Source organism: Acomys minous (assembly GCF_964271855.1).
Source record: "Acomys minous genome assembly, chromosome: 14".
Classification (NCBI taxonomy): domain Eukaryota; kingdom Metazoa; phylum Chordata; class Mammalia; order Rodentia; family Muridae; genus Acomys; species Acomys minous.
In genome coordinates, this window is record NC_140496.1 from 24547359 (window position 1) to 24567908 (window position 20550).

At 43.3% G+C, this 20550-nt stretch overlaps 1 long non-coding RNA gene across 2 annotated transcripts in view; it reads left to right on the plus strand.

Annotated features, from left to right (window-relative positions):
• The window catches only part of LOC311582885, a 454031-nt gene that overhangs the window by 248244 nt on the left and 185237 nt on the right, over positions 1-20550 (plus strand). The gene's annotated exons all lie outside the window — the stretch shown is intronic.

Here is a 20550-nt window from a genome sequence, read left to right on the forward strand (position 1 = left end):
GGCCTCGAACTCACAGAGATTCCCCTCTGCCTCTGTCTACTGAGTGCTGAGATTAATGAGTGCTGTGTCATAATGCCTGGTCCTATTAGCATTTCTAATGCGCAAAAACACATGCAGCCTTGTATATATAGTGTATATGTTTAAACTTTCTTACTATGAAATGGCTCACAAATATCACGTGAGAGAAGGCTACCTCTCCTCAGCTGCTCAGTCGGGCCCTCTAGACAACCATTGTCTCCTCCAGCATGTACATCTGCAACACGGTTTCATGTTAAGCCATCCATAAAGACTGTCTATATCTACATCTACACTGAACCATATGAAAATTGAAAAACCATTATTTTAACTGAGTAAATTCTAAAAAAAAGTATATTTTGAAAAAAATAATACTTAACATTTAAAATTATAAACACATTTTTCAGGCTGAGATATTCATGATAGTAGCAAAACTGCACTGTTAATATTCAGTGTCTTTTCACATGTTTTAATTTATTGAATGCTATTAAATTCTGGTAATTAGATCCAGTTTGCAGAAGGGAAAAAACAAGGCAAAGAAAGACCAGAAGACTAACTTACTCAAGCCTCCAGTTATACAGCAGGAAAGCTAAGAGTCAGCACGACAGAGAGATTATGAAGTGTAGGCACGGCTTCTGCTGAGCCATGGACTCTCCTGACTCTCACGTGTGTCTCTGCATCCTGAGAGTGAGCAAGTGCAAGGCTGCTTTTCAGCTCTGCTTCTACTGTCTCTAAAGGAACCACCACAGCCTCTTAGATGTCCAGAGAGGGAGCTTGGAAAGGGACATGGAAAACATTTGCTTTAGTTTGGTCATTTCCTAAATTCTGAGTTGTCAGACCCACCTGTACTGGGATGCTTTCATTTTGATTGGCTTTAAAGGTTAACGGGAGTTGCCAGGTAAAAAAGGATTGTGGGCCATTTTTATGCTTAGGTTTTATTTTTCTGTTTATTTATTTTTATCGAGACAGTAAGAAAATAAGGCTAATCAGAACATGGAAACAGCCTAAGTGCCCCTCAGTAGAAGAATGGATAAAGAAACTGTGGTACATATACACTATGGAATACTACTCAGCTATTAAAAACAAGGATTTTCCAAAATTTGTGGACAAATGGATTGAACTAGAAATGATCATAATGAGTGAGCTAACCCAGAAGCAGAAAGAGTCAAATGGTATATACTCACTTATTACCGGACACTAGCCCAAGGGCCAGATCCCATGAAAGTCTGCACCTACCAGGAAACGGGGATAGAGATGAGGACATCCTATTGAGACTCTAGATGAGGAAAATATAGAGGATAGGCAAGTAGGGGGACCCAGAAGGTCCTAGAAACCTACAAGAAGAACATTATGATGGCTATATCTGAGCCCAGGGGTTCTGCTTGATCCAAGGCACCAACCATGGACAAAACGGGCAGGCATCATCAAACCCCTACCCAGATCTACCCAAGGGACAGAACATTCTCCACAGCTAAGTGGAGACTGGGGACTGACTTTCACAGGATCTCTGGTGCCCCATATTTGGCCATGTCCCTTTGTTGGGGAGGCCCAATGGCACTCGGAGGAAGGATAGCGGACTACCAAGAAAAGACTTGATAGCCTAGCACCATATTCAGGGGGAGGAGGTCCCCCACAGCCACAGTCATAGGGAAGGGGGATTGGAGTGAAAGTGGGAGGGAGGGAGGAATGGAAGGATGCATGGGATGGGATAGAAAATGAGATGTAATGGGAATTATTTTTAATTTTCAATAAAAATGTGTTATTATTATTTAAAAAAAGAAAAACAAAACAAAAAAAAGAAAAAAAAGAAAATAAGGCTAATCAATACATGCTATTAAAAAAAATATCACTCCAAAATATAGCTGTTACCAAACAATGCCAGGAGAGCGCCTCCTCTTCCCCCACACCCCCAGCAGAGAGCTGTACATTGTGTCTACCATGAAAGATCCTTTCGTGGCTAAACAAATGATTCTTTCATCACCCAAGGAACTGCCCCCTCCTCTCCTTAAATTGCTAGCATCCATCACCGTCTGTACAGACATGGTAGCTTTTCAATTCAGAGCCCCGGTGTGATAATTGGTATAATTTCCCTGAGATAATGCGGAGGTTAATGAGGTGCAGGAAGCTCCAGGCCATCCACTTTCATCTGCAACTCAGGACAGGGAGCAAGGAAAGTGCCGACTCGGAGGCGAGTGAGGAAATCAGCAGAGCACCGGAAGGAAACATGTTGCAGGTTGCATGGCGGGTGCAAGCCTGGACCCGGAGACAGAAGCATCCTGGCTGGTCACTGGTGGCCTCTTTCCTCCACAAGGGATCCTCTTGTTTCTCTGAACCTGGAAGAACATCCATGGTTTATCTCAGGACATTTTAACTCTGCCCCATGTCTGATATTCATGTAGATTAAAAACAAACACATGTACAATATTTTTAAATTACCCTGGCCTGATCCCTACACATAAATAAATAAATAAATAAATACCAATAAAGATGAATAAACAATGAGGTTTATTTTTAAAAGTGTTGCATGTCTACCTTTTTAGATGTCCTTGGAAGCAGTTAGTCTTGAAAGCATAAGTCTCTTGCCATCCACTGAGTAGAAGCATGCTCACTGGTAGTTAAACCAGTCATGTGAACTAATGTGCCCATGGAGGCTTTTTTTGTTTTTTCTTCTTGTTCTTGAAAAATTCCATGCACTTTCTCATCACTTCTAATAGAACCTCTGTGCTGTGTTATATTTATTGTTAATGTTACCTGAGAAATTCTAGCATAAACAAGAGCAATGTCTCTAAACTGCATTTGTGGAACTTATGAATGCACTCATTTGTTCACAAAACAGAAATTGGTCATGTATGCTGTGCCCTGAGGTAGGCATTGGAGTGGGGGGACACAGATGAAATAAACACTGTATCCATGAAAGACCTCATAGTCAGGGAAAGAGAGGTGTAAGCAAACAGTAAGGGAGCAGAAAGGAAGGTTGGTAGTGGAGGCAAGTCTCTGCCATTCTGAGAGCACAGACTGGAGTTCCAGATGTAGACACAAACCAGAGAATCTGAACCTCAGAAGAGAAGTCTTCCGAGAACAGGAGCTGGCCTTCAGATCCGGTGGCAAAGCTCTGAGGGTCCAGGACACTGAGTTTATTTCTCTAATTTGTGTGCGGGGGCCAGAAGTGACAGCTAGCTTGTAGATTAAAAGCAGCAGTAAGCCATGTGATAAAGGGCTTGGTTCTTGTGACCCCTAAAGGAAGTGTAGGTGAGCGAGTGCTTGGAGGAGCAGGTAGAGCAAGCAAAGAAGCAAGTGAGGCCGAGTGACAGAAAACTGTGTACATGTGAGGGGAGGAGAAAGGATAGGTGGGTTTACTGATTTTTCTAGGTGTGGGCAGGGGTAGGAATGTGATTAACTTTACATTATAAGAATTAGACATATTAATCTGTCTTTAAAAACTGTGTGTTAAGTCAGGCATATGCCAATATGCCAGTAATCCCAGCACTCTGGGAAGCAGAGGCAAGCAGATCGCTGTGAGTTTGAGGCCCACCTGGTATACACAGTGAGTCCAGGACAGCCAGGGCTACACAGGGAAACCCTGTCTTGAAAAACCAAAAGTAAACAAACCAGCAAAAAGCCTCCAAACAAGCAAACAAACAAAAAACAAAACCTGTGTCTTATACCTATAGCCCAAGTTCTATGACAATTTTCCATTGTTCAGGGAAAAGGTTCTTTAGCCATAATTAGTCAAGATGGGGCCAGTAGGATGGGCCCTGAGTCCAGTGATGGATGTTCTCATAAGAAAAGAAGAAAAACATAGAGACCAGGGAAGACAGGGCAGGGAGTGGAGACCAGTGATGAGTGCCAAGAAGCCTGGGGGTTGGGGAGAGAGAGAGAGAGAGAGAGAGAGAGAGAGAGAGAGAGAGAGAGAGAGAGAGAGACAGACAGACAGACAGACACAGACAGACAGACAGAGAGAGAGAGACAGACAGAGACACAGACACAGACACAGAGACATAGAGACACAGAGACACAGAGACACAGAGACACAGAGACACAGAGACACAGAGACAGAGACATGGCACAGACTCTCCTGCAGAGCCTCCAAGGGAGAATGCCCTGCCAGCTCCATGGGGTTGACATCACCAGCATAGGGTGCCTTCTGATGCAGCCATGCAAAGGGTTTCTCAGACTGCTGGGGGCAGGTAGGGTTGTCCTATGAACTGAAAGACTTCTTTTTCTTCTTTGCCATATAATGGCCTCCCACCCCTCAATTCCAATAGTGCCACAAGTACCCTAATTGTCCCAAAACATTGACAGGTATTCTGTGGGGACAAACTCTTCCTTGCTTATTACCATTGTATAAAGTTGTTACTTGTTCAGCTACTCATTAGTCAGTATTTGTTCATGCATACATTTTGTTTACCCACTGTTTGCTTTGTATTCTTCTTAGGTTCCGGTAAGGAATAGAGGCAACCTGTAAACTATTTTCTTTCTGTCGCGCCTCGCTTGACCGGCAAGTAAGACGCGACCACCGGTTCTTCTCCTAAGTAGCTTTATTCAGGCCTTTCTTCTTCGCTTCGGTGAAAAATCCCCCCAAGCCACGCCCCTCACATTCATTTATAGCACTCAAACAGCCAATCAATTTACATTTACTTACCTAATTAATCTTTATTTATTTGTGTGTGTGTGTGTGTGTGTGTGTGTGTGTGTGTGCAGATGGGTTTGTCTAGGTGGCTGGGTGGATTTGAAAGTGTAAGTATATACTGTTGTGTGCATCTAGCAGTCAGAAGACAACATGTGGGGATCATTTCTGTTTTTCAGCCATGTGGATTCCAGGAATAGAACTTGGGTCTTCAGGTGTGGGGGCAAGCACTCTTATCCAGTGAGCCATTTTGTCTGACCAATGGAGGCTGTCCTTGTGTACATAAAGCTTGCACTGGTAATGAATTTTTTAAGTTCTAGTGAAACAATCGTTCAAACTCTTAAGCACTTAAGTAAGTGTTCATAGGCAATGAACAGAACTCTAGGAATACATATAACCAGAGAGCCCTACCCAGATATTAAGAGGAAGTTCTGCCAGGAACCCTAAGAACATGAGGGGTGACCTAGCACAGATGACAGACGGATTACCAGAATGTGCAAAGAACCTGTGACGAAAAGGAGCTCAGAAAGCCCAGGAAACATCGGAGGAGGTTGTGAGCATGCCCCGAGAGAAAGAAAGAGTGAGGCCACAGCAGAAGGGGCAGAGAGGACCATGGTGAAGCATTCATTCACTTCCAAGACTGCATTTAGAAAACAATAAGAAAAAAAAATCAAAGTGAGGCCATGTCTGCCATTTGGCTGTAGATTCCTAATTCTATCTGCGACACAGGTGGATATGCAGTTTCTGGAAGAGGCTGTCATATATAATATAAATATATAAGTGTGTGTGTGTGTGTGTGTGTGTGTGTGTGTGTTTTAATGAAGGGGTATATGGAGGCCATCTTATCAGCTCATAAAAAATGTTCAGAACTCTCTATTTAATGCCTGGTACCTCTCTGAAGAAAATAGCACATTGTTCTATAAGACAGATGCAGCCAACCCTTCCAAGGAGCATGGTTTTCCCTGGAAGTCCCTTGTAGAGATGAATGTCCTGTGTCCCTGTCTGTTACTTTCAGGACAGAGATACAGAGACAGATGTAGAGAGTGAGAAGGAGAGACAGAGAGAAATAGAGTGGTTCACAGAGATGAGAGAGAGAGAGACCCTGAGATGAAAGACTCAGAGATGCGAGAGAGGGTGAGCAGGAGGGAGAGGGACAGATAGAGATGAGAGTGAGAGAAATGGAGACAGAAAGACACAGAAAGATGAGAGGAGACGTAGAAAGGAGAGGCGGGGACGGGGTGGGGGGGAGAGAGAGGCTTGTTTAGTAGTTATGGAGTATGCTGCGTCCCAATCCCTCCTGTTCACCTCTGCTAAGCAGGCTTCTCCAGCAAGGGTTTGCGTCTGAACAATGATGTTCCTTATCCTTGCTCCAGCTCCCTACATGCAGTTCTTTGAGGATGACCCAATAGTGTCTTGGCTTCTCAGTTTTAAAACAGGGTGAAATGCCTTTGACCGAGAGGCTTCACAGTTCTCTTCTCAGGTCAAGGGAGAGTCCCCTGTGTGAAGAATTCTAGAAAAGATGACACTCTGCAATCTGCAATTCATTCTGGACCCGACGCAAGCTCAGTCCACCCGCTGTTAAATTTTAAAGGTGCTTTACCAATTATGAGCCTCGATTTTCCTCACCTGTAAAGAGACCATATTTCTTTTTTACTCTGGGAATGTACTGAGAGGCTTTAAAAGTTGAGCATGGAAGGTCCTTAGCAGCACGCCTGATTGGAGGGAGATAGAGCTGTAATTAGCAAGGATACTACCAGGTTTGGGAAGTTGTTCCCAAGCGGCTGAACAACGTGCTCTTCAGGAGTAGGTGCTTGTTGCTTCTCTGATGCTGCCTCGGCAGATGCCTCCGTTGAAGCCTCTTTCCTGTTTCATACCTAGAGCATACAGCACCATTGCTGGCTTTGCCCCTCTGGGGATTCTTAGCAGTCTTTCTCTGGGCTAAGATTCCCTAGCTTTCCCAATGGAGGGAGACCATTGCTTTCATCTCTCTGGTCTGTTGGGATTTTACCTGACCCTTCCTCATGACTTTTTTTTTTTTTTACCACTTCTTACCATTTCTTACTTGTGTCGCAGCTTGCATGCTTGGACAGTGAGCTCAGTGCAGGCAAGGACCGAGTGAGGGGGGTCTCCTGCATCCTTCTCATGGCCTTGTAGAGCATTTGTCTGAGAGCATCCCTGGGTTTCTTCCTTTCACAAAGCTTGCCCTGGTGCTGTCACTTGTCAAGCACTGTGTGAAGAGCTGAATTCAGAAGTAGCTAGTGTAGGAGACCATGTACGGCCTCAAGGGAGCCAGCATCCTGTTGGACCCCATGGCCGAATCTGTCAGTTCATTGAGGCCTTGAGGAAAGAACCAAGCCTGGCTTGAGTTTCAGCAACAGTCTCTGGTAAATACTTCCCTGTAGGAATGACTCAGCATGGTCCGATCCCTGCCTGCCAACAGCCATGTAACACAAACCAATTGGTCCCACAATATGAGGCCGCTTTATGTCCTGGGAGACGTCATATCTCCTGACGTCTTATGCCCCGCCCACTCCCTATACTCTATATAAGAGAAACCTGCCACAATAAAGTTGAGACCTCGCTCCGAGAGGAAATGACGGTCCAAATCCTCACCCTTTTCAGCCCTACCTGATGGGTAAGAGACCCGACAGCGTCCTACAATGTGAAATCAAATACACAGAATAATAGTAATCCTCGACAGGTACCATACAAAAGAATTAAGCAGTACAGTCCCATAGACGCTGTTAGGAGGTAATGTTTTAGACGAAGGGGGATCAGGGTCCATGGGGCATGCTAGCGAGCTCGATATGGTGATTCTGAACTGGCGTTCTAGGTGTTTCGTGGAAGCCGCATCCCTCTTCTTATATCTGAGACTTTTCTTTTCCTAGAAATCCAGTCCAAGGCCACTTGGTCTGGCCTCTTCAGCAAGGAAAACACTTTCCTTGGACTGCTGGAAGCAATGGAAACTTAAAATAACAAACCATAGAAAGTTATTCTTTTACAGTTGTAAAAGACAGAATTCTGAATCAAAGATGTCACCTGTGTGGAGCTCCCCATAAAGACCCACATGGAAATGCATCCTCCTGCCTTCCTGTTTTCCAGTGGTCCCAGGCTTTCTTGTTTGAGGCAGCTCCCCCCCTCGACTCCCATCTCTGCCTCTGTGTCACATGGTTTATCCATGTTTGTGCATTCTCTCCTGCCTTTAAAAATGTCTAGTAATAATACTTGTCTTTGGATTTAGGCACCACTTAAACAATCTATGGTAACTTCCTTTGGAGATGCTTAGTTACAGCCACGAAGGCTGTCTTTCCAGATGAGGTTAGAGTCTCTGAGTCTGGAGGGGTATTGTAACGTTCAATCTTGATTGTCAATCTGACCAGGTTTAGATTTATGTAGGAAAGAGTCTTCTAGAGACACCTCTATAGATATTGCCAGGAAAGTCTAAGGAAGTGGGAAGATCTACCCTGGATGTAGGTGGAAATGTTGTCTGGGCTGGGAGCTCCCAGGTCAGATAAAAAGGAGAAAATGGACAGAACACTCACATTCATCTCTGTGTTTTTAACTCTAGATGCAACAGAAGCAGACACAACGCACTCCTGCCACCAAGCTTTCCTTGCTGTGGATGGTAGAGGAGCAAACATTCCTTAAGTTGTAATTTGCCTTTGTAACATGTTCTTTACAGCAATAAGAATAGAAACTAAAAAGAAAATTGGTACCGAAACATAGGCCATTGTGTGATACATCTAAACATGTCACTCTCAAGATTTTGGAGCTGAGTGTTTTTTGGGGCCTGGGGTGGGAGGAAGTTTGGATCTGGGGCTAGAGAAATATTAAAAAATTTAACTCCAGTTTAATGGGTCATTTTAGTAGAACTTTGGAAAACTACAATATTGAGACTAATATTGATATGGGAGCACACAGTTCATAAGACTTCAAAGGGGGAAGATGAATTTTATTAAGAACTAGACTAAAGGTTATTCATGCTACAGGTTGGCAAAAATTCTGGCTGTATTCTTAGCATATTATAAACATTTGAGTGAGGCTTAATTGAAAGATAACAGACTAAGTGGTTTACTGAAGAACATTTCAAGGTAGTATTTACATCCAGAATTTAGTATGGATGATGTTCACTGCTTTTAGTAGATCCACAGTGGGGAAGAATGAAACACACAAACACACACACACACACACACACACACACACACACACACACACACACACACACAAGCAATTTAGGGAGAGGAAGGAGTGTGAGCAAGTTTAAGTTGCATGGGAAGTAACCATAACAGTTTAAAAGAGTATCACTAAAGAGAACCTCATGCTTGGCACTGGGACCATAAGAAGCCTATATAGAGAGCTTGAGAAGAAGATGCCATCAACTGTTAATTCCGACATATGGAAATACCACCTTATTAAAGGACAGAAACTGAACTGAAAAACAAAATGCCACCAAATGGACTACCTGCTCCAAAGTAGCCACTTAACTAAGTGTTTCCCTGGAGTCAACTTTGAAGTCATAGTGATACTGCTGCAGCTGTGGTCGGGAGGAGGAGCAGGCTGCATCTAAAGCTTAGCAGCAGAACTTGACAGAGTCGTCCATATGGCACCGGTTTTGCCGGACTGTGAGTGCCAGGGTGAGTGAGTGTTGGTTCCTGAAAGCCCACTAAGGTCAGGTGATGCATGGTAGAGTCAGATTTCTTGAAAGGAGGCCCTGAGAAGGCAGGAACCTGGGGAGTAAAACCTAAGTTGGGAAGGATACTCCAGGATGTTAGAAAAGCCAAAAATATAAGTATCTCAGAAAACAATCTTCAAGCATGGCTAGATCTGACTCAAGAAAGAGATCATGTGTGCTGTGGGCAACAAAGCTCAAGGGTGTGGACTACCCAAGTCTGTTAGAGCCAAGATGATTCCATCATGAATCCCAGATGTGAAACCCGGAGATGCAGAATTTCCTGTTTTCCTTGATGGGTGTTAGTCTTGTTTTGACATGTTTTGGGTTTTGGTTTTGTTTTGTTTTGCCATCTTTTTTCTTTTTCTTTTGGACTTGTAATGCTTATTCTGTAAGCATTGAATACTGGATATATGTGATATGATTTAAAAATTTAAATATATTTTATCAATATTTGATCATTTTAAATGTATGTGCAATGCATCTTGATCATGTTCGTCACCCACTCTGTCCTTTAGCCAGACCCACTCTCACTTACCTCCCAACTTCACATTTTCTTTTTTCTTTACAACCTACCCACAGAATCCGTTTTGTGTTGCCCACATACAAATGCCTGTGGGGCCATTCACTGGGGGCAGGGCTGGCCTATCAGAGGCTGTAACTTGGAAGAAAACTAACTCTTCTTCTCCAGTGGTCATCAGTTGTCAATAGCTCCTCATCTAGAGAGGAGGCTTGTGAGCCCCTCCCCTTTCATGCTGGGCTATTGATTGTCCTGGTCTTGGGGAGGCAACCATAACTACGGTAGTACATGAACACAATAGTCTTGTGTCTAGAGACGGCGTTTCACCCTGTTTCCTCCTAATCGCTGGCTTTCAGTCTTTCTGCTCCCTGTTTCATGATGTTTGCTGAGTCCTGGAGGGAGAGCTACAATAGTGCTGTTCCCATTTATGGCTGGGAGCTCCACAGACACGTATTCCCTACACATTGACAAGTGGTTTTCTGGGTTAAATACTGTGTGCTACAAAAAGAAAATCCACTGATAAGGTCTGAAAGTTTCACTAATCTAGGGATATAAAAATATGAATTTAAGAGGCAGTTTTATATTATGCAAATTTAATGAAATAATAACAGTAAGCACGCCCACGGGCCCTATGAGATCCTTACTCGTGGGTTCTTGTCCAAATTTACCATTTCCTCTTATGAAACAGGAAATAAATATAATAAAAATATAGTTTTTTTTTACAATTAAAAAATCAGTTATTTGCTCCCATAACATTTGCACCACTATTGTACTTATGGTCACATCTCACCATGGGGCAGTCAATTTGTAGCTCAGAAGGTTCACAGTTGAATGAAATTGCTGATGACTTTTCTCCCCCTGGTAGACTATACAGTATACAATATCTTCTGCTAGCCAGCAGGGAGGGTCTTTTTGGTTAGTATCAACTTGATTTCTCCATGCCCTGCTATCAAATGTATGGTGTCTTCAGCAATAGAGTCTTACCATCAAGTTCTAGTGGGTAACCAACAGCAATACCAATATCTGGTATGATTTTTAAAGTCTATAGGATACCTCTGACCAACAATTCCAGAGGAGGCACCCCATACCTGGCCCTGAGAGTTTTATTTGACAACTTGAAGGATCATTAGCCCCTATGTAGAGCAACTCCAAAGAAACTCATATCTATGGAGCTTATAAAATAGGTTCCTCCATGATTTTTACAACATCCTTGGGGTTAGGTTCTCTTCTTCCCATCCCTCTGTTACCCTCTACACTACCATCGTCTTCATGTAAACTTCCCTTCCTTTGTCCCCACACCCACTTCTAAGAAAAGGCTCATAGTTAAGACTTTGTCTTGTGTTTCAGAAGACACTTTGGACCCCTGAACACCACTAGAACTGTTTAGCACTAGACGGATGTTTTAAGTTGGACTCAGTGCATTGTGCGTTAAGGGCTAACCATGGCCCTTTGGGGGAACCAGGGATGGAATGTTACAGCTTAAAAGTGACTTGTTTGGGTATAGAGTTAACAAGGGGAAGAATTGTAATGCTTAATCTTGTTTGTCTACTTGACTAGACTTAGAGTTACATAGAAAACAAACCCGTTACCTTTGGTAGGAATATTTCTGGAGAGGCTTAACTGAGGTGGGAAGACCTACACTGAATATAGGTGTTAGTATTCCATGTGCCGGGCATCTTAGAATAAAAATGAGAAAGCAGATGGAGTAGCCATTTCTCTTTTCTGCTTGACTTAGATGCAATGTGACCAGCTGCCTTGACTGCTGCCCTTTGTCTCCTTACCAGGATGGACCATACCCCCAATTGTTAGCCAAAACAAAGCCTCCCTTCCCTAAGGTGGTGCCCCACCTGGAGTCTTGTCACAGCAACAAGAAAAATAAATAATACACATGTAGATGTGTCATTAGGGCTGGCATGAGCATCTAACACATGGCAGCCAGTCAAGGGAGACCATTTCACCTTCCTGCAAGTCAGTACCCAGAAGATTCCAGCTCCTATGATGGACTTTTACCAACAGTTCATTTGAATTCAGATTTACTCCTGTTTCTATTTTAAAGCATGATACTTTGATCCCGTGATGCATCTGCTTCCTTATTAGGCACTGTCAATTTCTCTCCACCTTCTCCAGACGCCCTGAGAAAACACACCAACCCTATGCTCCTCCTTAAACACAGCATCCCTTCTCTAAGGGAGGGTGGATAGCATTCTACAAAGGAGGTCACAGGTCTTTTGGCCTCTGGCTGGATATGAGCTCTGCCCAGGATTTGGGGCAAGAAATAAAATGATTCCCAGCTGGAAAAACAACTCTGTGGCCAAGCGCCCCATTATTTGGGAGAAGGAGCTCAAGTGTCAGTGTCCCATCAGCCTTTCCCTTCATTCTTGTTTTAACCAAAATTCCTTTTATTTCTGCAACACACACACACACACACACACACACACACACACACACACACACACAGAGAGAGAGAGAGAGAGAGAGAGAGAGAGAGAGAGAGAGAGATTATTTTGTTTTTTGAACAATACTTTTTTGTTTCTGAAAAATATTCTTCTCTGAAAGCCACACACACATCCAAGTAAGGACTTGGACATTTACATACATAGCTAGAGGTAGTTTTCATTGTTTGGATTTTGCATTTTATACTCACATACATATATTTACGTATAAATATTTATCAGTGTGGGAAACTCTTTATCAGAGCTCATACTTTATCAGAGCACTCACATTTCATTTCCTCAGTGATGGAGAAAATGGAAAGATTTTCTTTGTTTGAATGTCCACATATGTCTCATTTTAAACAGTTACAAAGAACTTCACTCAGGGGAGGTATCAGGGTCTGTAAAGCCCTCTCACATAGCTTCTGATGGTATCAGTCCACACAAGGCTTAGCCTTCTGAGTCTCACTCAAACATTCTCTCCTCTGTTATTTTTCACACTGCAAACATAATTTGAATGCAATAAACATGCATTTATACACATGAAAATTCATATTATACAATTATTTATCAAAATATATATAGTAATTTCATATGTAATGATGTACTTACTGTATTTCAAGGTGACTGTAATCTTTACTTTATTCACAAGTAACCAAGTCTTTAGTGTCTGATATGGAAAAAGAGAAAGAGAGAGAGACAGAGAGAGAGAGACAGAGAGACAGAGAGAGAGAGACAGAGAGAGACAGAGAGAGACAGAGAGAGAATATTAAAGTTCCTGGCTCGGATAAGCCAACTAGGCATGGTGGCGCACATCTGTAATCCCAGCACTCTGGGAGGCAGAGACAGGCAGATACCTGGGAATTCAAGGCCAGCCTGGTCTACAAAGTGAATCCAGGACAGCCAAGGCTACCCAGAAAATCCCTGTCTCAAAACAAACAAACAAAACAAAACAAAGAGGAGGAGGAGGAGAAAAGAAAGAAAGAAAGAAAGAAAGAAAGAAAGAAAGAAAGAAAAAGAAGTTAGGGGCAGTTAGACCCATGCTCTTTTCATTGAACATCAGGCCCACTCTCAGTGGTTCATCTTTTTTCTTGGACAGTTTGGCCCAGAATCTACTCTTTTGTCTCTCACCCCAGCATCTTCTCTGGTCACATTTTTCTTTCCCAAGTCAGTTCTCAGTCCTTAAGGACCAGCAGAAATGTAAACATCCTATGGCTGAGTGAGTACAGAGGGATGATGTGTCAAGCTTGGCTAGCTTCTCTGTGGACTGTGACCCCCCACCCCCTTGGGGCCTGTGTGTGTCTGCGGCACTTCCTCTGCAATCTTCTCCTCCCCGTATCACACTCAAAGGGAAAAGGAAAATAAACTTGGCCCAAGTTTAGCCTGTGTTGGCTTCTGGGTGGGCCAGATAGTTGTGTGGCTGAAACCAGTCACTCCTGGCACCAATTACAATCTCCTGCTCTTTAGCATGGGCATTTGAGGGGAGCCACCCACAATGTCCTCACTGTGACACGAAATGGGATTTTGCAGCATTTTGAGAGCTGGGGTGGTATAAAACTGACTGTGAGTCGTGCACTCTGGATGTCTCTCTCTTTTGTAATTTTTTTAAAGCTTCTTTCTGGTCACTGCGAACCTCTGTTTCCTAGTGGCCAGTAACACAGGCAGGCTTATCCTTGCCTTTGAAGCACCTCGCTGAATATAGCTCATTTAGAAGCATAAAGTCTAAAAAAAAAGAAGCTGTGTCTCCTATGGGACTGTGTTTCTGTTCCCTTCTATATGGAGCCAGACTAAACCTGTGTGTCCCTTAAAGCCTGGAGTGCTCCCTTCTCCTAATCCAAAGACACAGAGAAACCTGCATGCAGCATATGACAACAACACAGGTTCCTTGTAGAGTGGTTATGAGGAAGGATGTCAGAGCTGGGCAGTATGGTACCTGTCTGTAATCCAGGCACTAAGAAATCAGAAGCAGAGGTAGGAAGGGCGTTTGAGGCCACCTTGGGCTACATAGAGAGAAACCATTGCTAATTCAAAAGGAGACTCTATAGACAGGGGCCATTTATGCTGACCTGGAATTCTTTCGTTCTGTGTAAAATCTTTGCAAACAAAGGACCAAGATCCAGTTTTTTTTTTAATTTGTATTCCTTTGTTTATTTTTGTTTCTGTGAAATTTCTTTGTTCTTTTCCCAAAGTATAGACATTATAGATTTTTGTTGTTGTTGTTTGTAGTTCTGATTGCTTGGTTGGTTTTGGTTCAGTTTCTTAAAGGAAGAGTTTCTCCATGTGACCTTAGCTGTCCTGGACTCGCTTTGTAGGCCAGGCTGGCCTTGAACTCACAGTGAAGAGCCTGCCTCTGCCTCCCTGAGTGCTGGGATTACAGGTGTGCACCACTACACCTGGCTTAGACATTAGTTTTTGTTTTTCTGTTTTTTTGTGGATTCAGTAAAAATGCAGTAAGAAAATATGCTAAGTATAGAGTACCATGTTTATCTTTGAATACCATAAGGCAAATTGGCCTTTCAAACATACTGAGAAGTTGTGCAATAAAAGTGTTTTATTTATTGAAAGACTTTCTAAAAATTATTTGACAAAAGAATATTATTTTCTTTTTAGCATCTTCCCTCCCCAGTATAATTTATAAGGTTTCCAAAGAAACCTGGAATAAACAATCCTTCACTCAATGAATGAATTAAATTTGAGTTCACAGTACTGCCCTCTCCCACACACAGGCACACTCAGGCAGCCTTTACTTTACTTTTGGAAACTCTAACCCAGGTAGGCCACCTAAGCTGCCCACAAAGAAGGGTTTCCTCTGATCAGCATTGCCTTTCTCTAGTGAATGACCTTAGGTAAGCCCGAAGAATCCAGCTGGGTGTTTTCTTCTGACACAGTGCTCTAGCTCCGATTAGCTCCCCGAATAAATCAGGGATTAGCTCCGAGCTGGAGCAACTGTGAGGAAAGGTGGAGCTATGCGCATGGTGTCTCCAGTCCTGGAAACCAAGACTCCAGGGTTGAGAGCACCAGGAAAGAGATGCCAGATATTTGCTTAGGTTAGTAATAAGGAACTTATTCACAGCCAAACATAAATATTACATCTAGGAGATCATCAGTCAGGGCTGGAATGTATCAGAGATGCCAGGGATGCAGAAGGCTGCCCACTGCTGTGCTCCTGGAGAGCTTCCTCCACACCAGGCATTTGACAAGGGACACCCGAATGTGCTGCCCATACATCACTACTCCTTTCCATTGCTAGGAAAATCTGGGGTCACATGTTCGATAAAGATGCAGACATCTGCACACACGTGTTTGACAGTGTACGTGCGTGCACCTGTACCTGTAGGCATCAGCAAATATTTTGCAGACATTGAATACACATGTGCCAGGAATTGCAGACATAGAGGGGACAGGAGGGAGATACATCACAGTATTATGATTTTAAAAATCTATACTGCGTGAAAAGCTACTCGTTTTTCATCATCATCCAAGCTTTCTCTTGGCTGAATGACATTAATCTCTTACTCTCAAGGTATTACTTTTTAGGAAGAAAGAGTATAAAATTCAGGGTGAAGGAAGAGACTGGAAATTCAGTTCTCAATGTGGTAGGCACTCCTTCCTTTTTTACTCATTATTACATGGCATTTTTTAAAATCATTATTACACTGACCATTAAGCAGTGCTCATAAACACAGAGCCTTTGAAAGGCCTTCTTTATTGCAAACAGCAGTTTCCATTCAGAAGTGCTGAGGGATGAATGAGACTAAGGTGTATTGTAAACATGTAGAAACTGTTAAAGAATAAATCAGTAAAAATACAGGAAGAGTTTGCGTAGAGAAAAGCTGGGTTTTAGACTGTGTCATCCAGGTAGGGATGTGTGTAAGAGCAAGTACAAATGGTCATGCTCTGTTTTATTGAGAGAGAGAAGAGAGAGAGAGAGAGAGAGAGAGAGAGAGAGAGAGAGAGAGAGAGAGGAGTTACCCATATCACTCACTTGTGATTTTGCTTAAAAATACACAGAAGGATGTGAAGAATCGAACAAGAAACCATCCAGCTGCTATTAACACTGTCCTCCATGTTCCACTAACTGCCTTAAGTGAAACAATCTAGTGGGAGAGAAGAAGAAAATGAAACAAAAGGTTTCTTTTAAGAAAAGGATTGAAACAAATTTATAATTTCTTTAAATACCATGAACAGGTCGCCAAATTGGACCAGGTAGCCTGTAGCAGGTCACTGGGTGTAAACAGCAGTATGGCTTTCACATCTGCACATGGCGGCTCGCTCACTAGCTGCTCAGAGTCCTTCAAAAGTCAGACACCAGGCAGTTCTCAAAGCTCCCGCCTCAGGCATCTCTCGTCCCATTCCCATGATAATTCTACCCATAGTCCTAGTGCATAGATCATGAGAACAGGCTTATTGCGGCTGAGTAATGTAGTCAAGGAGGTGACCATCTGAACTTATAACCCTGAGTCCATTGCTTCAGAGCACGCTGACTAACTTTCAAATCCATGAATCAAGCAGAGTGAACCTTAGAGAAAAGCTATCTTGGGTCCTGACAGTGTGGATTCCATCTTAGGAGACACTCATAGAGTCCAGCGTCTCTCTGATCCAGGGCCTAGCATGAGCTGCAGGGCTAATATGAGGGTGGGAAGCGGGTTTCCCAAATGCAGCCTGGGGGATAGCTCCCTTTTTTCCTTCTTTGCCTTCTCTCTGACCCAAGCTCTCCGCCCTCGTACACGACAGCTTGGTTTTACTTTTGTTGGCTTGAGTGCAACCTCTGGAAGAAGTCAAGAGTCCGGAGACACGGAAGACAGTCAGCCAGAGGAAGACAAACAAAACTGACACCAGGCAAAAACTGCAAAGGCATTGAAAATGTGAGCTCTAATTTTCACTCCCCTGCATGAAGCCTGCCAGACATGGGGCTCTGAAGGAGAAAAGAAAAAAATAAATCTGATTTGCTCTAAAAGGAGCCAAAAATAACCTTGCTTTATCTTGCAGAAGAAAACAGAAAATCTTTGGTTTTCTTCCATTTGGTTGTCCTTTCTCCTTGGCTGGGATAGGCAGTGGGAGCCCCAGGCTCAGACCTAAGAGACAATGGACCAAAACAGTCTATGGGACAAGAAGATGCTGGGATGTGAGCAAAGCGCATGACTAAAAGCCCTGAGTTTGGCTAGGGATAGCATGCTTGGGGAAGAGACAGCTGCTGGGCTAGGAGAACTTCATTTGCATATGCTAATTACAAATCATTTCTGATCAGTAATAGGCCTTTTTTATCTTCCCTCATCCAAAATATCTTCTGTGTCCTTGCTTCCCATGCTCACTGCCCCTCAGAGTTTCTGAATGTTTTGCCAAATTCTCTTCTCTGGACTCTGCTTCCAGGCTATTTCCATCTTTCTCACGTTTTCTAAACTACCAACTCTGATGTCCCTGTCCTCTGGCGGTGCGTCCTCAAATACAGAAAACAGTCTCTATTAAATCCAGGGCAGCATTCCATTTGTCTCCTTCTGACCTCGGCCATCTTTCTCCTTTACCACCTGTTTGGTTTGGTCCATAAACCAACTTCACTGCCTCCACTCTCTGTCCCTGCCCCTTGTTTTGTTTCCCCAATCTCCAGGATATCCTTTCGGCTCCAATGGTGGTTTTGTTTTGAGGGAGGGATTGTTTTTTCTACAAGTGATATCTCAGTGACTTATCATTTTAGTCCTAAAAACAGTACAGCTTTCAGAAGCATACTGATAAGGGGCCCAGGGTCAGAGAGGAGACAGAACATATTCAAAGTCACAGGCTCATCAGAGATGGGATTGATAAATGTGCCCCATGCCACTGGGATGCAAGCTCTTGTGATTGGCAGCTGCCAAAACCATACTTATGAGGTCCCCTCAGTTCCTGAGCACTCTAAGTGGCAAGTCACTGCTTCTAGAATAGCAATTGTGTAAGAGAGTCCAGGTGCTGCTGTTGCTCAAGAGACTGGGAGCTGATGATGTTGCCCTGTATTTTTTTTTTTTTGGCCTCTTAAATTCCTCCACAATACAGAAAATCTATCTTTAGCTCAAAAATCGAACACAGTGTTATGGTTCTTGACAAATCCTCCCCACTTCCCCCATCTTTTTAAACAAACACAATATCCTGTTATTGTGCTGAGGGGAAAAAGTACCAAGCCATAGAGAGTCCCTGTGAAGACACGTGAGTGGAGGTAAGAGGTGGAGGCTCCTTGGTGTGGTGAGTGTGCTCAGTGTGGAAAAAGGAGCTGGGATGTATGATGAGAACATTTTGATGAGAAAAATCATATCGGGTGGCTGTGGATACCTGAGATGAAAGAACCTTCTCAAAGTGAGTATCACCCATTCAGTTCCAAGGTCCTTCCTGGGGCCCTCATTTGTGTCATGTGCAACCTTGTATACACAGTGAAGGAGTCACAACTTCTGACGCCTCTAGCTCTGAATTGCTCCTAGAGTTCAGGAAATACAATATATTATATTACATATGACACAAAAAAGAAAGATCTGAAGCCCTACTATGGACCAGCTGAGCCCAAAATGCCTAATACTGAGCGCTGTGTATATTCTTAATAAGATTTCTCGAGCAGCCTGATGCTGTTTTTGACGTTTGTTGCTAGAAAAGGTAGGAAAGGCACAGACAGAAGAGCTATCATTCTACTGTGTCCCCCTACTCCTAAGAGGAGTCCACATAAATTTACACCCTGTTTTCCACACAGTCCTATTCTATTTTCCCTCAATCTTAATACAATTCCATTTTCTTTTCCTTCTGTTTTTCCTTTCTTTTCTTTTCTTTTTTGTGTGTTTTTGTTTTTGTTTTTGTTTTCAAGACAGGGTTTCTCTGTGCAAAAGCTCTGGAGGTCTTAGACTCACTTTGTAGACCAGGTTGGCCTTGAACTCACAGAGATCCACCTGCCTCTGCCTCCCGAGTGCTGGGATTAAAGGCGTGAGCCACCACACTGGGTCTGGCCTCACAATTCCATTTTCAAGAAGTTCATAATCACTGGTATGTCACATATTTCAACTTTGATGCAGCTCCCATGTTCTCAGCACTTGGGACAACTCTGCCATTCACTGCTTACTGGACATGGAGAGCCTTGCATGGGCTGTATTTGCTCAGGACAAGTTGCATCCTGCAAGAAAGGCAGTGATGTTTCTTTTCACGGAGTGGAGAGTCTGGCAGAAGGGACAGACGCTGACAAAGCTGTGTGGTACAAGATGTGCACTACAATAGAGAAGCACATGGGACACTACACTGTCATAGCAGGACAAGCCAACGTCACCAAGGAGACAGACTGAAGAGGAGAGGGAGGATGAAGGAGGCGAGGATGAGGGAAGACAGGGGAATTAATAAAGGGAGTGAAGGGGGGATGGATAGAAGATAAATATGGATGGAAAAAAGAGAGGAAGAAGGGATGTTTACAAAAGAATAGAGAGGAAAAAAGGGAAGAATTAGGCTTAACTTTATCTCCCAGAAGCCCTCCGTTCTTTTACATCCACCTTCAATAAGTACTTTAGAAAGGATTTTGAGGCAGAGCTCATAGCCAAAGGAAAATCCTCAGTGCTTCCCAAATGCAATTTCCCCTGAATAATACACTCCACAGTGCCTCCCCATGTCCAGCTGTGGAAGACCGGGATGGAGCGAGAAGTCCACCCTCTTATCCCTTCTCAACACTGACTCATATTTCTGACCAATGGTTGCCTACCCAAGCTGCATGTGAAAATCATCCCCAGAGCACATAAAATGTATTCTCACTGGGATAATTTGTTTGGGAATCAATTTCTGTTCAGTGAGATAGAAAAGACGATATACTAAATGGCTTTCTCATTCTTAGCAAAGGAGAAAGAACATCTTTTCTGTTTCAAGATTCGGTCATCTTCTGAAACCTGGGGTTTCATCAACCATTGTAGGGTAAGCTGGTTCACTGTGATGTTAAGAGTAAAATGCTGAGGAGAGTTTAGGTCAGTGGAGATGTCAGCAGGCTCCTATCAGCTCTGGACTCCGTCTTCTGTATTTAGCAGTCATGTGACATTGAAATGTATCTATCTCGCCTCTTTATTTATTTTTAATTTGTAAACTCAGAACTAAAAGTACTCATCTGGTTTCTGGAGAGATGGCTCAGTGATTAAGAACACCTGCTGCTCTGACAGAGGACCTGGGTTTGGTTTCCAGCATCGACGCAGTGGCCCGCAGCCATCTCCAACTCCAGTTCCAGGGAATTCCATCTGCAACTGGACACTCTTCTAGAATTAGACTCTCCTCTGACCTCCATGAACGGCATGCACTCACATCCAGCCAT